This window comes from Oncorhynchus tshawytscha, linkage group LG10, assembly GCF_018296145.1.
Source record: "Oncorhynchus tshawytscha isolate Ot180627B linkage group LG10, Otsh_v2.0, whole genome shotgun sequence".
NCBI classification, from domain to species: Eukaryota; Metazoa; Chordata; class Actinopteri; order Salmoniformes; family Salmonidae; genus Oncorhynchus; species Oncorhynchus tshawytscha.
Genome location: NC_056438.1, coordinates 22019050 through 22034182, shown reverse-complemented (window position 1 = coordinate 22034182; position 15133 = coordinate 22019050).

The window sequence follows — 15133 nt, the reverse complement described above, 5'->3', positions numbered from 1 at the left end:
ATAAATGTACCTCCATTTCCAGGGGTTTGCTGCCTGTGAAAACTGCACATTTAAAGTGTTTTGACATCATACCACAAACACTGATAATAGTCATACACAAGCTTCAAGAGCCCAACTGTGGACAGAGTCATTTTTATTCAAGGCCTTTGTCTGCAGGTGATTCTCCTTTAATGGTTTCCTGAACCTTCATGTTGTGGCCAGCTTGCCAGTAGATGACACAAGTATACCTGCAGATACTGACTGTCCCATGATGCCACAGCAGAGAGAACCAGGAACTGGGGAGGAAGAGCACAACCCTGGCAGCCTCGCTCATGTCACCTTCCTCCCTGGGTTGCTCCAATATAGACACAGCACCCAATGACCCTACTGGCCCGGCCACCAGAGCTCCTACTGTCTCGGGGCAGTGAGGATCACCTACCCACTGGAGACGACAGTAGTATCCCCAGAGGAGAACTCTGGTGCTGCATAGACATTGCGTCCTGGAATAGACAAAAACACATGAGGGACAATAATAAAACTCAGGGTATTTGGTGACATTTTCTTGCAAGCAACTTCACCACAGTACAAAAAAGCATTGGAGAGTATTGGAGAGTTACAGTACAGTGTATGCAGGCTTTTGTTACAGCCCAGCAGTATTTGAATCATGTATTTGAATTCTAGAACAAAAAACATGCATGAACTGTAGCTCTCTAAGACCAGGGATAAGAGACTGCTGCTCGGCCCCTTATGTTATTTTCTATTGAAGAACTAGAGAACAATGTAATGCTAGAAGCCACCCACTCGGTCTGTGACAGTTCCGTTCACATGTGTTGGAAGCAGACGGGGAGCAGATTGATGTGCCACAATGGATGAAGACCTGCAGAAAAAAAGTAAAACATTACCAAAGACTTATTCAGCAGAGTGTAACATTAAAACAAAGTGTAGATATAGATGAAGGCCGTACTGTCTGTAGTGTCATGTAAAACATGGAAACGTGTCAATTCGGGACCACCATTTACCTCATGCAGCACGACATACTGTATCTCCTTCATATAGAGTTGATCAGGCTGTTGATTGTGGCCTGTGCAATGTTGTACCATTCCTCTTCAATGGCTGTGCCAAGTTGCTGGATATTGTCGGGAACTGGAACACACTGTTGTACACGTCAATCCGGAGCATGGAAGAACTGGGACATTTTCAGCTTCCAGGAACTGTGTACAGATCCTTGTGACATGAGGCCGTGCATATCATGCTGAAACATGAGTTGATGGCGGCGGATGAATGGCACAATGGGCCTCAGGATCTCATCAGTGTATCTCTGTGCATTCAACTTGCATTTGATAAAATGCAATTGTGTTCATTGTCCGTAGCTTATGGCTACCCATACCATGATCCCACCACCACCATGGGGCACTCTGTTCACAAAGTTGACATCAGTAAACTGCTCGCCAACATGACTCCATACACGCTGTCTGCCATCTTCCCGGTATAGTTGAAACTGGGTTTCGTCCGTGCCAGTGGCCATCGAAGGTGAGCATTTACCCATTGAAGTCATTTACGACGCCAAACTGCAGTCAGGTCAAGACCCTGGTGAGGACTACGAGCATGCAGATGAGCTTCCCTGAGACAGTTTTTGACAGTTGGGGTAGAAATTCTTCAGTTGCGCAAACTCACAGTTTATTCAGCTGTCCAGGTGGCTTGTCTCAGTTGATCCCACAAATGAAGAAGCCGGATGTGGAGGTCCTGGGCTGGCGTAGTTGAATGTGGTCTGCGGGAGGCCGGTTGGATGTACTGCCAAATTCTCTAAAACAATGTTGGAGGCAGTTTATGGTAGAGAAATTAATCCTCAATTCTCTGGCAACAACTCCGGTACACATTCCTGCAGTCAGTATGCCATTTGCACCCTCAAAACTTGAGACATATGTGGCCTTTTATTGTCCCCAGCACAAGGTGCACCTGTGTAATGAGCATGCTATTTAATTAGCTTCTTGATATGCCACACCTGCAGATGGATGGATTATCTTGGCAAAGGAGAAATGCTCACTAACATGGATGCCCTCCCAGAGTGAAAAGAACCTTGGTGTGACCGACCCTGGACAACACCCTGTCGTTCTCTGCAAACATCAAAGCAGTGACCCGCTCCTACAGGTTCATGCTCTACAACATAGAGTACGACCCTACCTCAAACAGGAAGCGCCGCAGGTTCTAATCCATGCACTTGTCCTCTCCCATCTGGACTACTGCAACGCGCTGTTGGCTGGACTCCCTGATTGTGCCATTAAACTCCTGAAACTTATCCAGGACGCAGCAGCCCGCCTAGTTTTCAACCTTCCCAAATTCTCTCATGTCACCCCACTCCTCTGCACACTCCACTAGCTTCGCATTCACTAAAAGACCATGGTGCTTACCTACGGAACAGCAAGATGTACTGCCCCTCCCTACCTTCAGGCAATGCTCAAACCCTACACCCCAACCTGGGCACTCTGTTCTGCCACCTCAGGTCTCTTGGCCCTCCCACCCCTAAGGGAGGGAAGCTCCCGCTCAGCCCAGTCCAAGCTCTTCTCTGTTCTGGCACCCCAATGGTGGAACCATCTTCCCCCTGAAGCTAAGGCAGCAGAGTCCCTGCCCATCTTCCAAAAACATCTGAAACCTTACCTCTTCAAACAGTATCTTAAATAATCCTCCTCCTCATCTCGCCCCCCTTCTAGCTCTGACTCTACTGACAGCTACGTTATTGACGAAAAATGTACTTTATATGTGCCTGTGATATGTGGTTGTCCCACCTAGCTATCTTAAGATGAATGCACTAACTGTAAGGTGCTCTGAATAAGAGCATCTGCTTAAATGACTAAAATGTAAATGTAAAATGTAGATAATTATTTGAATCAGCTGTGTAGTGCTAGGGAAAAAAACAAAACATGCATGCCTTGGTGTCCCGAGGACCGAGTTTGGGAAACCCTCAACTAAAGACATGTAATCAACAATGCTAGGAGGCACAATTGTATTAATCTAAAAGTACTGAATTAAGGAAAATGATTGATCCCCAGAGAGGGAATTTGGTTTGTAATCAGCATCAGACGGGAAAAATAGAGACAAATAAAAAAAACAGAACGTTATGACGTATTTTTTTTATTTACCAGTGGACCAGGAAGCTCCAGCGGGGCAGGCTGACAGAGCTGGAGGTGGCCCAGCACTCCTGCAGAGTCAGGACCAGGTCGGGGTCGCTATTCTCCAGCACCCGCCACTCCACGTTCACAGGTTTCCCCAGGACCTTGGTGACAGGGTGGTCCTCCTCTGGCCAGATGGAAGATGGATGGAGGTTTTAAACCAGGGGTGTCTCTCTTCTAATGTGGCTTCTTCTCCTTGTCTACTTTCCTTCAATCTTTTGGCAGGTGAGAGGAAGGGTGCCAGACCAACTATATTCAACAAAAATATAAACGCAACATGAAACAATTTCAATGATTTTACTGAGTTACATTTCAAATAAGGAAATCAATCAATTGAAAGGAATTCATTATGCCCTAATCTGTGGATTTCACATGAGTGGGCATGGGCGCAGCCATGGGTAGGCCTAGCTCCCAAGTGGGTGGGCCTTTGCCCTTCCGGGCCCACCCATGGCTGCCAATCAGAATGATTTTTTCCCCACAAAAGGACTTTATTACAGACAGAAATACTCCTCTGTTTCATTAGCTGTCCGGGTGGCTGGTCTCAGACGATCCCGCAGGTGAGGAAGCCAGATGTGGAGACCCTGGGCAGGCGGGGTTACACGTGGTTTGCTGTTGGACATACTACAAACTCTGTAAAACGATGGAGGTGGCTTATGGTAGAGAAATTAACATTAATTCCTCTGGCAGCAGCTCTGGAGGACATTCCTGCAGTTAGCATGTCAATTGCACACTCCCTCAAAACTTGAGACATTTGTGGCATTGTGTTGTGTGACAAAATTGCACATTTTAGAGTGGCCTTTTATTGTACCCAGCACAAGGTGTGCCTGTGTAATGATCATGCTGTTTAATCAGCTTCTTGATATGCCACACCTGTCTGCTGGATGGATTATCTTGGCAAAGGAGAAAAGCTTACTAACAGGGATGTAAACAAATTTGTGCACAAAATTTGAGAGAAATAAGCTTTTTGTGCGTATGGAAAACGTTTGGGATCTTTTATATCAGCTCATGAAACATGGGACCAACACTTTACAAGTTGCATTTACATTTTTGTTCGGTATACATTGGCAGAATCGCAATTGCATTTCCGTGACTCCTCGCTTCCTTCTCAAAATCCATTGGATTTTAGGGGACCTCTGACTTCGTCATCCAATGGGTTTTGAGAGGAGGCGAGGTGTCAAGGAAATGCATTTGAGATTCTCCCAATGTATGAGCAATTCAGTTAGGTTAGTGCCTATTTCAAGGAAGGGATCGTTTGAACGTGTTTATGTCAATCACTACCTCTAGTCAATTAAAGCTCCACGCGCAGGAGTCCTTGGACCTTGGCAGGAAGGGGCGGAGGAAACGCTAAAACCTAATCTGACAAAATCACTTCTGGAGTATCTACACTATATTATAAGCCTGCGAGAGGAATGTACACATTATTCATTTAGAGAAACCAACAATGCAACTGTACAGCGATATTGGCCTCAGAAAATTGTGGTTTACACTCACTGGTAGACTCTGTCCCATTTTAACTCTGGCAGAGTGTCCTTCCATCACATTATCACATTATCATACGACAGTCCTCTTCACCCTCAGATGAAAAGGCATTGCAATAGTGGTTTGATTAAAACATCAGGAGTAACACATCTTTCTATGGCAGTCAATGCCTGTGTGATTTATTTGTTCTATTTCGTACATACCTGTACCCTAGTGCCACAGGCTTTGACTGATGTCAACAGGGCTGCAGGTGGATTCATCATCACCTCCCTCTCCACCCTTTCCTCCCTGTAGACTGACAGTGTACAAAGTCCAGATGAGGTTCGATTATGTTTCAAGCCAGCACACCACAAACGGACCATCCTTGTTGCAGTGGAGAGTCACTGAGAGAACATGGCAATTTTATGTGATTGGTAGGTCTAGTCTAGATCTCTCTGACAAATATAATGAAATTCAATTGGATATACAAACAGCCAACACAAATCCATATAGCCCTACACACGCACATAAACAAGATGTCAAGTCCTACCATCAGATCACAATTCAATGTAAACAGCATAATGGTCCTATCTACATTTTCATAATAACACTGCTGTCAAAACAACAGCTCAAATAATCACAATCAGCCTGATTTATATTTGAACAAACACACCACAATGGTTCACTCTGGTTTACCAAACAACAATTTGTCTATAAAGTCAGAGACCATCAGAACTAAGAGACAAAAGCTGAGCCAACAGGGTCCACAATGCTTCCCTTCACACAGCTTTTATGCGAGGAAAATCATACTGGACAAAAAAAATCTGACAGCTGTGATGGAAACAGGAAGTTTAGGTACAATTTAATAAATGCAGACAGATAATTCATTTGTTCAGCAATGTGGGATTTTTTTTGTGTCAGTAAAATTTCATACGCGAGAAATGGTGGTGGAAAAGCTTTTATGTGCAAATATTGCTATAATAACCAACATTTTTTAAGTAATCTTGGAGTAACAGCAGTATGTTGTATGGTCCTCCCACTACAACTAGGGAAACCATGCAGTTTTTTAGGATACAGACATAGCCACATGAAGTAGTTTGGGGGTGGGGGTGCTGCAATTTTTTTGCCGATGTTTGCAGAAAACCCCCCACCATCTGTAATGGTTTGCTAATACAGGACTAGTAAAGGCCCAGTGGACTACTTTTGTGGTCATTTAAAAAAAAATGTATTTGTGTGTTTACCAGCATTTGTGACTTGAGTCTCATAGCCTAATTATCTGTACAAAATAGTTAATCTGATAATAGTTTCTTGATATACAGTACCAGTCAAAAGTTTGGACATTCAAGGGTTTTTCTTGACTTTGACTATTTTCTACATTGTAGGATAATAGTGAAGACAACAAAACTATGAAACAACACATATGGAATCATGTAGTAACCAAAATAGTGTCAAACAAATTCAAATATACACTGCTCAAAAAAATAAAGGGAACACTTAAACAACACAATGTAACTCCAAGTCAATCACACTTCTGTGAAATCAAACTGTTCACTTAGGAAGCAACACTGATTGACAATAAATGTCACATGCTGTTGTGCAAATGGAATAGACAACAGGTGGAAATTATAGGCAATTAGCAAGACACCCCCAAGAAAGGAGTGGTTCTGCAGGTGGTGACCACAGACCACTTCTCAGTTCCTATGCTTCCTGGCTGATGTTTTGGTCACTTTTGAATGCTGGCGGTGCTTTCACTCTAGTGGTAGCATGAGACTGAGTCTACAACCCGCACAAGTGGCTCAGGTAGTGCAGCTCATCCAGGATGGCACATCAATGCGAGCTGTGGCAAGAAGTTTTGCTGTGTCTGTCAGCGTAGTGTCCAGATCATGGAGGCGCTACCAGGAGACAGCCCAGTACATCAGGAGACATGTAGGAGGCAGTAGGAGGGCAACAACCCAGCAGCAGGACCGCTACCTCTGCCTTTGTGCAACGAGGAGCAGGAGGAGCACTGCCAGAGCCCTGCAAAATGACCTCCAGCAGGCCACAAATGTGCATGTGTCTGCTCAAATGGTCAGAAACAGACTCCATGAGGGTGGTATGAGGGCCCAACGTCCACAGGTGGGGGTTGTGCTTACAGCCCAACACCGTGCAGGACGTTTGGCATTTGCCAGTGAACACCAAGATTGGCAAATTCGCCACTGGCACCCTGTGCTCTTCACAGATGAAAGCAGGTTCACACTGAGCACATGTGACAGACGTGACAGAGTCTGGAGACGCCGTGGAGAACGTTCTGCTGCCTGCAACATCCTCCAGCATGACCGGTTTGGCGGTGGGTCAGTCATAGTGTGGGGTGGCATTTCTTTGGGTGGCCGCACAGCCCTCCATGTGCTCGCCAGAGGTAGCCTGACTGCCATTAGGTACCGAGATGAGATTCTCAGACCCCTTGTGAGACCATATGCTGGTGCGGTTGGCCCTGGGTTCCTCCTAATGCAAGACAATGCTAGACCTCATGTGGCTGGAGTGTGTCAGCAGTTCTTGCAAGAGGAAGGCATTGATGCCATGGACCGCCCATTCCCCAGACCTGAATCCAATTGAGCACATCTGGGACATCATGTCTCGCGCCATCCACCAACGCCACGTTGCACCACAGACTGTCCAGGAGTTGGCAGATGCTTTAGTTCAGGTCTGGGAGGAGATCCCTCAGGAGACCATCCGCCACCTCATCAGGAGCATGCTCAGGCATTGTAGGGAGGTCATACAGGCACGTGGAGGCCACACACACTACTGAGCCTCATTTTGACTTGTTTTAAGGACATTACATCAAAGTTGGATCAGCCTGTAGTGTGGTTTTCCACTTTAATTTTGAGTGTGACTCCAAATCATGACCTCCATGGGTTGATCAATTTGATTTCCATTGATAATTTGTGTGATTTTGTTGTCAGCACATTCAACTATGTAAAGAAAAAAGTATTTAATAAGAAAATTTCATTCATTCAGATCTAGGATATGTTATTTTAGTGTTCCCTTTATTTTTTTGAGCAGTGTATTTATATTCTTCAAAGTTGCCACCCTTTACCTTGATGACAGCTTTGCACACTCTTGGCATTCTCTCAAATAGCTTTACCTGGAATGCTTTTCCAACAGACTAGAAAGTGTTCCCACATATGCTGAGCACCTGCGGTCCAACTTATCAAATTCATCCCATGGGTTTGAGGTCAGGTGATTGTGGAGGCCAGATCATCCGATGCAGCACTCCATCACTCTCCTTGATCAAATAGCCCTTACACAGCCTGGAGGTGTGTTCTGGTCACTGTCCTGTAGAAAAACAAATGATAGTCCCACTAAGTGCAAACCAGATGGGATGGCGTATAGCTGCAGAATGCTGTGGTAGCCATGCTGGTTAAGTGTGCCTTGAATTCTAAATAAATCACTGACAGTGTCACCAGCAAAGCAAAGCACCCCCAAACCATCGCACCTCCTCCTCCATGGATTCACGGTGGGAACCACATGCAGAGATCATCCGTTCACCTACTCTGCATCTCACAAAGACATGGCTGTTGGAACCACACATCTCAAATTTGGACTCATCAGACACCGGTCTAAAGTCCATTTCTCATGTTTCTTGGCCCTAGCGAGTCTCTTCTTATTATTGGTGTCCTTTAGAAGTGGTTTCTTTGCAGCAATTCACACGGTCTCCTCAGAACAGTTGATGTTGAGATGCGTCTGTTACTTGAACTCTGTGAAGCATTTATTTGGGCTTCAATCTGAGGTGCAGTTAACTCTAATGAATTTATCCTCTGCAGCAGAGGTAACTCTGGGTCTTCATTTCCTGTGTCAGTCCTCATGAGAGCCAGTTTCATCATAGCGGTTGATGGTTTTTGCGACAGTACTTGAAGAAACTTTAAAAGTTATTGACATTTTCTGGATTGTCTTACCTTCATGTCATAAAGTAATGATGGTCTGTCATCTCTCTTTCCTTATTTGAGCTGTTCTTGCAATAATTTGCACTTGGTCTTTTACCAAATATGGCTATTTTCTGTATACCACCCCCACCTTGTCACAACAACTGTTTGGCTCAAACGCATTAAGGAAAGAAATTCCACAAACTAACTTTTAACAAGGCACACCTGTTAATTGAAATGTATTCCAGGTGACAACCTCATGAAGCTGGTTGAGAGAATGCCAAGAGTGTGCAAAGCTGTCAAGGCAAAGGGTGGCTACTTTGAAGAATCTCAAAGATAAAATACATTTTCATTGGTTTAACACTTTTTTGGTTACTACATGAATCCACATGTGTTATTTCATAGTTTTGATGTCTTCACAATTATTATACAATGTAGAAAATAGTACAAATATAGAAAATCCCTTGAATGAGTAGGTGTGCTCAAACTTTTGACTGGTACTGTATGCTTTCCAGTTTCTTGAAATACTTAGCAAATGGTCTATTCATCCTCCATTTTAGGAGACACTCTTATCCAGAGCAACTTAAAGTAGTGAGTGCATACATATTCATACTCATCCCCCATGGTAATCAAACACACAACCCTAGCATTGCAAGCACCATGCTCTACCAACTGAGCCAGATCATCACATGATCAGAAACCACTTGATTTCTCAATGTACTTCATTACTATATTGGTCATTGTTTTTCTTCATGGTGATGGAAAGTCTACCGGTACAAACCTAGATTACCAGCCTCTGTACAATACAGTGGTTTGTAGGGATGACAAATGAATTAACACTGCACAAAAAGTGATTGTTTCCATGTTATTTGATCAATAACAACATTACATTTGATGTGGATGTTTTGTGTCTTTGCCCATAGCTTTGCACCTTTTGATGTAAATGTTTGAGGACAGGGTTTTGTTCTTTCTGGATTCCATTAGAATTACAACTTCAGGAAAGGGGACAGGGCAAGAACTCTTCAAATTCCAACAATTGAACGCTGCAAGATACTGTTCTTAATTATACAACTACCTTTTTTTTGCCAAAGCAGAGATGCTGAATTTTTTTGTTGTTGCCCGCCCTACAGACGTTCGGTCCGCTAACACTAGTAAACTTAGCTATGGCTACACATGAAATAACATATGATTAACTTTACAATGCGGTGAAAGTACATGTGATCTTGATGCTCCTTTCCAATAAACATTGAGGGTCTGATTCTGGTGTGAGGATGATCGATGCTTGACTGCCATTTGACAAATGAAACGGTTCTTTCTCGCATCCATAACAATCTCATGCTTTAGACTACCTGTATCTGCCAGCTGTTGACTTAGAGCGCTCGTGCCAAGACCAGAGTAGGCACATTTGCTATTTAAGGCAACCGTTTTAGTGACAAACGTATTCGTAGAGGTGAAAATGCAACGGAGATACACTGAACGTCACCGCACACTTTTCTTTTTATAAGTCCGTCTGGCGGAAACGCACCACTGGGTGGGACAATTTTCTTTATGCATATTTTAGAATGTTCAAATACAATCTGAAGCCAATTGGATGGAAACCTAGCTATAGAAAGTTGTGCTGATTGTTAATTCGCCAATCAGAGTTGTTGGAGATAATGAAGTGACCAATCAAGTGTAGTCTACTGGCAGGTGCACCTGGACCCCATTACGGAGGAGTTCACTTTCACAATACAAAACGTTTTACCACCTTATCAAGGCAATTATATACCACAAGATGGCAGCACAGTACCGTACAAATCTCCAGGGCTGTCAAAACAGCCAAATGCAACTTTTTGGCCGATGACCCAATTCACATAGAAATGTGAGTTATACAGCTGTCATTCTCATTAATTGCAAGTCTAAGAAGTAGTATATCTGTTCTATGTGCGTTAATTCTATACTTCCCGTTCTTTAGTTTTACTTGCGGTTTCGTACACCAAATCAAATCAAATTCATTTTGTCACATGCGCGGAATACAACAGGTGTAGACATTACAGTGAAATGCTTACTTACGAGCCCCTAACCGACAGTGCAGTTTTAAAAAATACAGATAAGAATAAGAGATAAAAGTAACAAGTAATTAAAGAGGAGCAGTAAAAAATAAAAATATATACAGGGGGGTACCGGTACAGAGTCAATGTGCAGGGACACCGGTTAGTTGAGTTAGTATGTACATGTAGGTCAAGTTAATTAAAGTGACTATGTATAGATTTACAACAGAGAGTGGCAGTGGTGTGGAGAGCGGAGGCGGGGCAATGTGAATAGTCTGGGTAGCCATTTGACTAGATGTTCAGGAGTCTTATAGCTTGGGGGTAGAAGACTCTTGGACCTCCCCTGCGGTACCGCTTGCCGTGTGGTAGCAGAGAGAACAGTCTATGACTAGGGTGGCTGGAGTCTTTGACAAATTTCAGGGCCTTCCTCTGACACTGGTATAGAGGTCCTGGATGGCAGGAAGCTTGGGCCCAGTTATTTACTGGGCCGTTCGCACTACCCTCTGTAGTGCCTTGCGGTCGGAGGCCGAGCAGTTGCCATATCAGGCAGTGATGCAACGCTCTCTATGGTGCAGCTGTAGAACCTTTTGAGGATCTGAGGACCCATGCCAAATCTTTTCAGTCTCCTGAGGTTTTGTCGTTTTGTCGTAGGTTTTGTCGTGCCCGCTTCACGACTGCCATGGTGTGCTTGGACCATGTTAGTTTGTTGGTGATGTGGGCACCAAGGAACAAATCCTGTTGGTGTTATAATTTTTATTTATTTTATAGTGTAGCATTCTGAGTGTCAACTCACCTATTGAAAAGGCACATTCATGGTGGCTTCAGGATTGTGTAAATTGATGATATTGATTCGATGCAAATTGTAAGCCATGATGACACATCTGTCAAAGCATTTGGACCGACACCACTAGATGGCCTCTTGCTCCACAGATGATTTTAGAGTGATGAAGTACTGAAAGTTCTGGGAGACTTGACTTGGTTCACTCTATCAGAAGGCTGATAGTCTATGCAGAGCTAGGAAATGTCATATTCATTTGATTGGTCTGCTACATACATTATTACTTCTGTTGAATGTATCATTGCATCTACACTCCATGCTTTTAAACTATGCCCCACTCCATAGAGTGACCATATGGGATGGAGGGAGGGGTTAATCCTGATAGCGACACTTTCACTCCGTCATTTAGGGTGATTTCACAGTTCTCCTGCATCGTCTGTCTTTCCTCCCTCCCTCTCCTTTGCTTGCTATGTCCTCATTCAATCCCTTCGTTCCCATGTCACCCTTCCAAACCTCCCGTAGACATTCTGAAAGAGATAGAGGGCTCAGTGTTGAACTCTCCATGAACTCATGTGAAGCTATGTTGTGTTTGCCTCTATTCAAGTGTCTGCGTCTCAGGGACGTGCGTCTCACACAGGAAGTGTTCAGCCTCTCCTCCAGATGGTGGAGGTACCAGTCCTCAACAACCTCCTCATGCTGCTCCAGTAGGGCTGTATGTCAATGTGTACACACCAGTGGAGGCTGGTGGGAGGAGCTATAGGAGGACGGGCTCATTGTAATGGCTGGAATGGAATGAATGGAACGGAGTCAAACATATGGAAACCACGTTTGACTCTGTTCCTTTTATTCCATTCCAGCCCCTACAATGAGCCCGCCCTCCTATAGCTGCTCCCACCAGCCTCCACTGGTACACACACGGGTATGTACCTGTTTCTTCATGTTGGACACCTCCACCTAGGGTTCGTCCCAGACTTCATAGGGCAGGCCCAGCTCCACCTTCACCCCTTATGCACCAGGTTCTTCAGAGGTACCCTGAAACATACACAGGCCATTAGTTGACTCAGGTGTGTTACATAATGAGTGGTCAAATCACATCAAAACGTCCTCCAATGATTTAGATTTTTTACTGAAGGAGGACTTCAGTCAAAATTGTTGTCCTAGGCTACCTGGCTAAAAAGCTTGCTCGCCAGCCTAGCTTCCTTTCATGGCTGACGTTAGCTAGTTAACATTAGCCTTCTACATCTAGCTACATATTGAACTTCCATCCTCTCAAGCCAGGGGCACAATGTATACATTTATTGTTGGATCAGAATTGCCATTATAATCATTGGCCAGTACGGAGAATTAAGTAAACCACAAGTCCTAATCCCTATCTCCATCCATGGCTAATTTAGAAAAGGGCTAATTTGAACTAGCTAGCTAGCCACCGGAGGACAACAACACAACGAGATGCACAGCGAGTTTATGTCAGTGATATATGCTCTCCATGCCAAATCCAAACTGGTTTCCCTTGACACTTTTTTTTTGGTGCCCCAGGACCATTCACAGTTAAACTCACTAAATTTAGCTCAACTCTAATTGGCTATTATTTTATCCCAAATATTATCAAGGGAGGTCAAATGCTCGCTGGCTTTCCTTGCATTCAATGCTACGGGCAGCAACAATTTCATACTCTTTTGTACCAGACTGCATCAGATAGATGGCCTACACATACAGAGACAAAGGGGCACTGTTTCGCTCGCTCATGTACCTTTTCTGGTGAGATACATTCAGCCTCTGGCGAATTGAAAATTATAAAACACAGCGAGACGAAAGATAAATAATTTGATATATTTTTTCGTGGCCAATTTTAGGAAGTCTGGCTTCCCTTGGTAACCATGAATACATGCCACTGCAGAGGAGTAGCATATATTTTGCTATAATGCATGTTAATTTAGGTTTATTCACACATCCCATATAAGACAATACACTCACAGACAGACTTAGCCAAGTAACGTTAAATAGCTAACTAAGCTGGACAAGACATCATCATCACATTGAATTTGTAGTCTACCTTCGCATCTATTGAGCAGTCTTTTGTCCTCGGCTCCTATAGCGAAGATTCACACCCAAAGGAAGCACAAGAGAAAAAGTTAAATTGCAACTTTATTCTCACTTTTCGCCAGCTTGTTTACCTAAATCTGTTTACAGAATCCACATTGATCATTTTTGGGAGACTCAGGGTGTTTTCACATATTGTCCTCTTTAAAATAACTGATCTCAGTCCTCTTTAAAGTGAAGTCTTGGGGGCAAAAAAGCTAAATAACTCAGTTATTCACACTGCCCTTGCCTTTGAATGAGGACTCAACTCTTTTGCCATTTCACTTCACCTATTTTGTGGTCTGAGTCCTCTTTGCATTCACATTGCTATGTTTAGAAAGGAACCAAAATATTTTTCCAAAATTCACTCAATGCACACTCAGAATGTGTTGTCGGACAGCTATATTTACCTACTTACATTTTGGAAGCTAATAGATTGCATTTAGTTAAAATATGTGAAATGATAATTGTAATCAGAAGATACTGTTAACATGTACGAAAATATTATTGGTAACAGAATAAATAGCAGAAGAATAACTGCAAATGAATAATGATGTAATTGAAAATTGTACACCCAGTGTAGGCTACTGCCCCTTTAAGAGCTAGAATAGATTTTGCAGCCAATGTTTTTTATATAAATATTTTTTATTTTATTTAACTAGGCAAGTCAGTTAAGAACAAATTCTTATTTAAAATGACAGCCTACCCCGGCCAACACTGGGCCAATTGTGCGCCACCCTATGGGACTCCCAATCACAGCCGGATGTGATACAGCCTGGATTCGGACTGTAGTGCTGCCTCTTGCAATGAGATGCAGTGCCTTAGACCACTGCGCCACTGTGATTCTCACCAAATATGTTGTTGTCTTACACTATTCAAACCCCTCAATCAAATAAACAGCTTATGAAGCTCTCTTAACCTATAGATCACATATTATATATATTTGTTTACCTTTATTTAACACATATTGTAAACAAAGAATCTGAACTAAAAACTCATCCTTGACTATCGCTAATCAATATCAAAAATAGGACACGTTTTTTCCACAAACCTGCACATCATCATCTTCTCTATTTTGTGGCACCAATGTGAGAGTTTATGGCACGGGCAACGGTATTGCAGTAGTGTTTGGTGCGTGTAATAATGACAAGCACAACTGGGGAGCTTTGTGTTCATATTGCCCCAAACAAAGGGAACCGGACCGAGGAATTCAAGCAAACCGGACCCAAATGCCCTGGGTTCGCATCGGGGGCTCTTTTGAAGTGTCTGAGTTCCTTTTGAGTGTTCAAACTTCTCACAAAAATTGTCTGAAAGGGACAAAGCATGAAAACACTCTCAGACTCACAGTAAGTAAATGTCAGTACACTGGCGCAGTGTGGTAGTTGACACTACCCAAAATAGGAAAAGGGGGATTGTGCCCGTTCGAATTCAGGAAATCTAGTCTAGGTAGAGAACGGTATTCAGAGCACACTTGTAAAATGAAAACACAACAATACAAAAAAAACATGCTAAGATACCAATGCATTTATTTGATCTCATGAGGATTTGATCAAGTGAATTTGGTTGGTGAGTTTGAGGCTTTGGAGACCCAAGACCCCCACTGCTTGTCAGTGCTAGAATTCAGAACTAGGGCCTACTATTTATTTATAAACACTATTTATTAATAGGCAGTGTATATATGATTAATTATGACACAGCACGGCTTGTAGGGTTTATGTCATGTCATTGTGATGGTATTCTTGT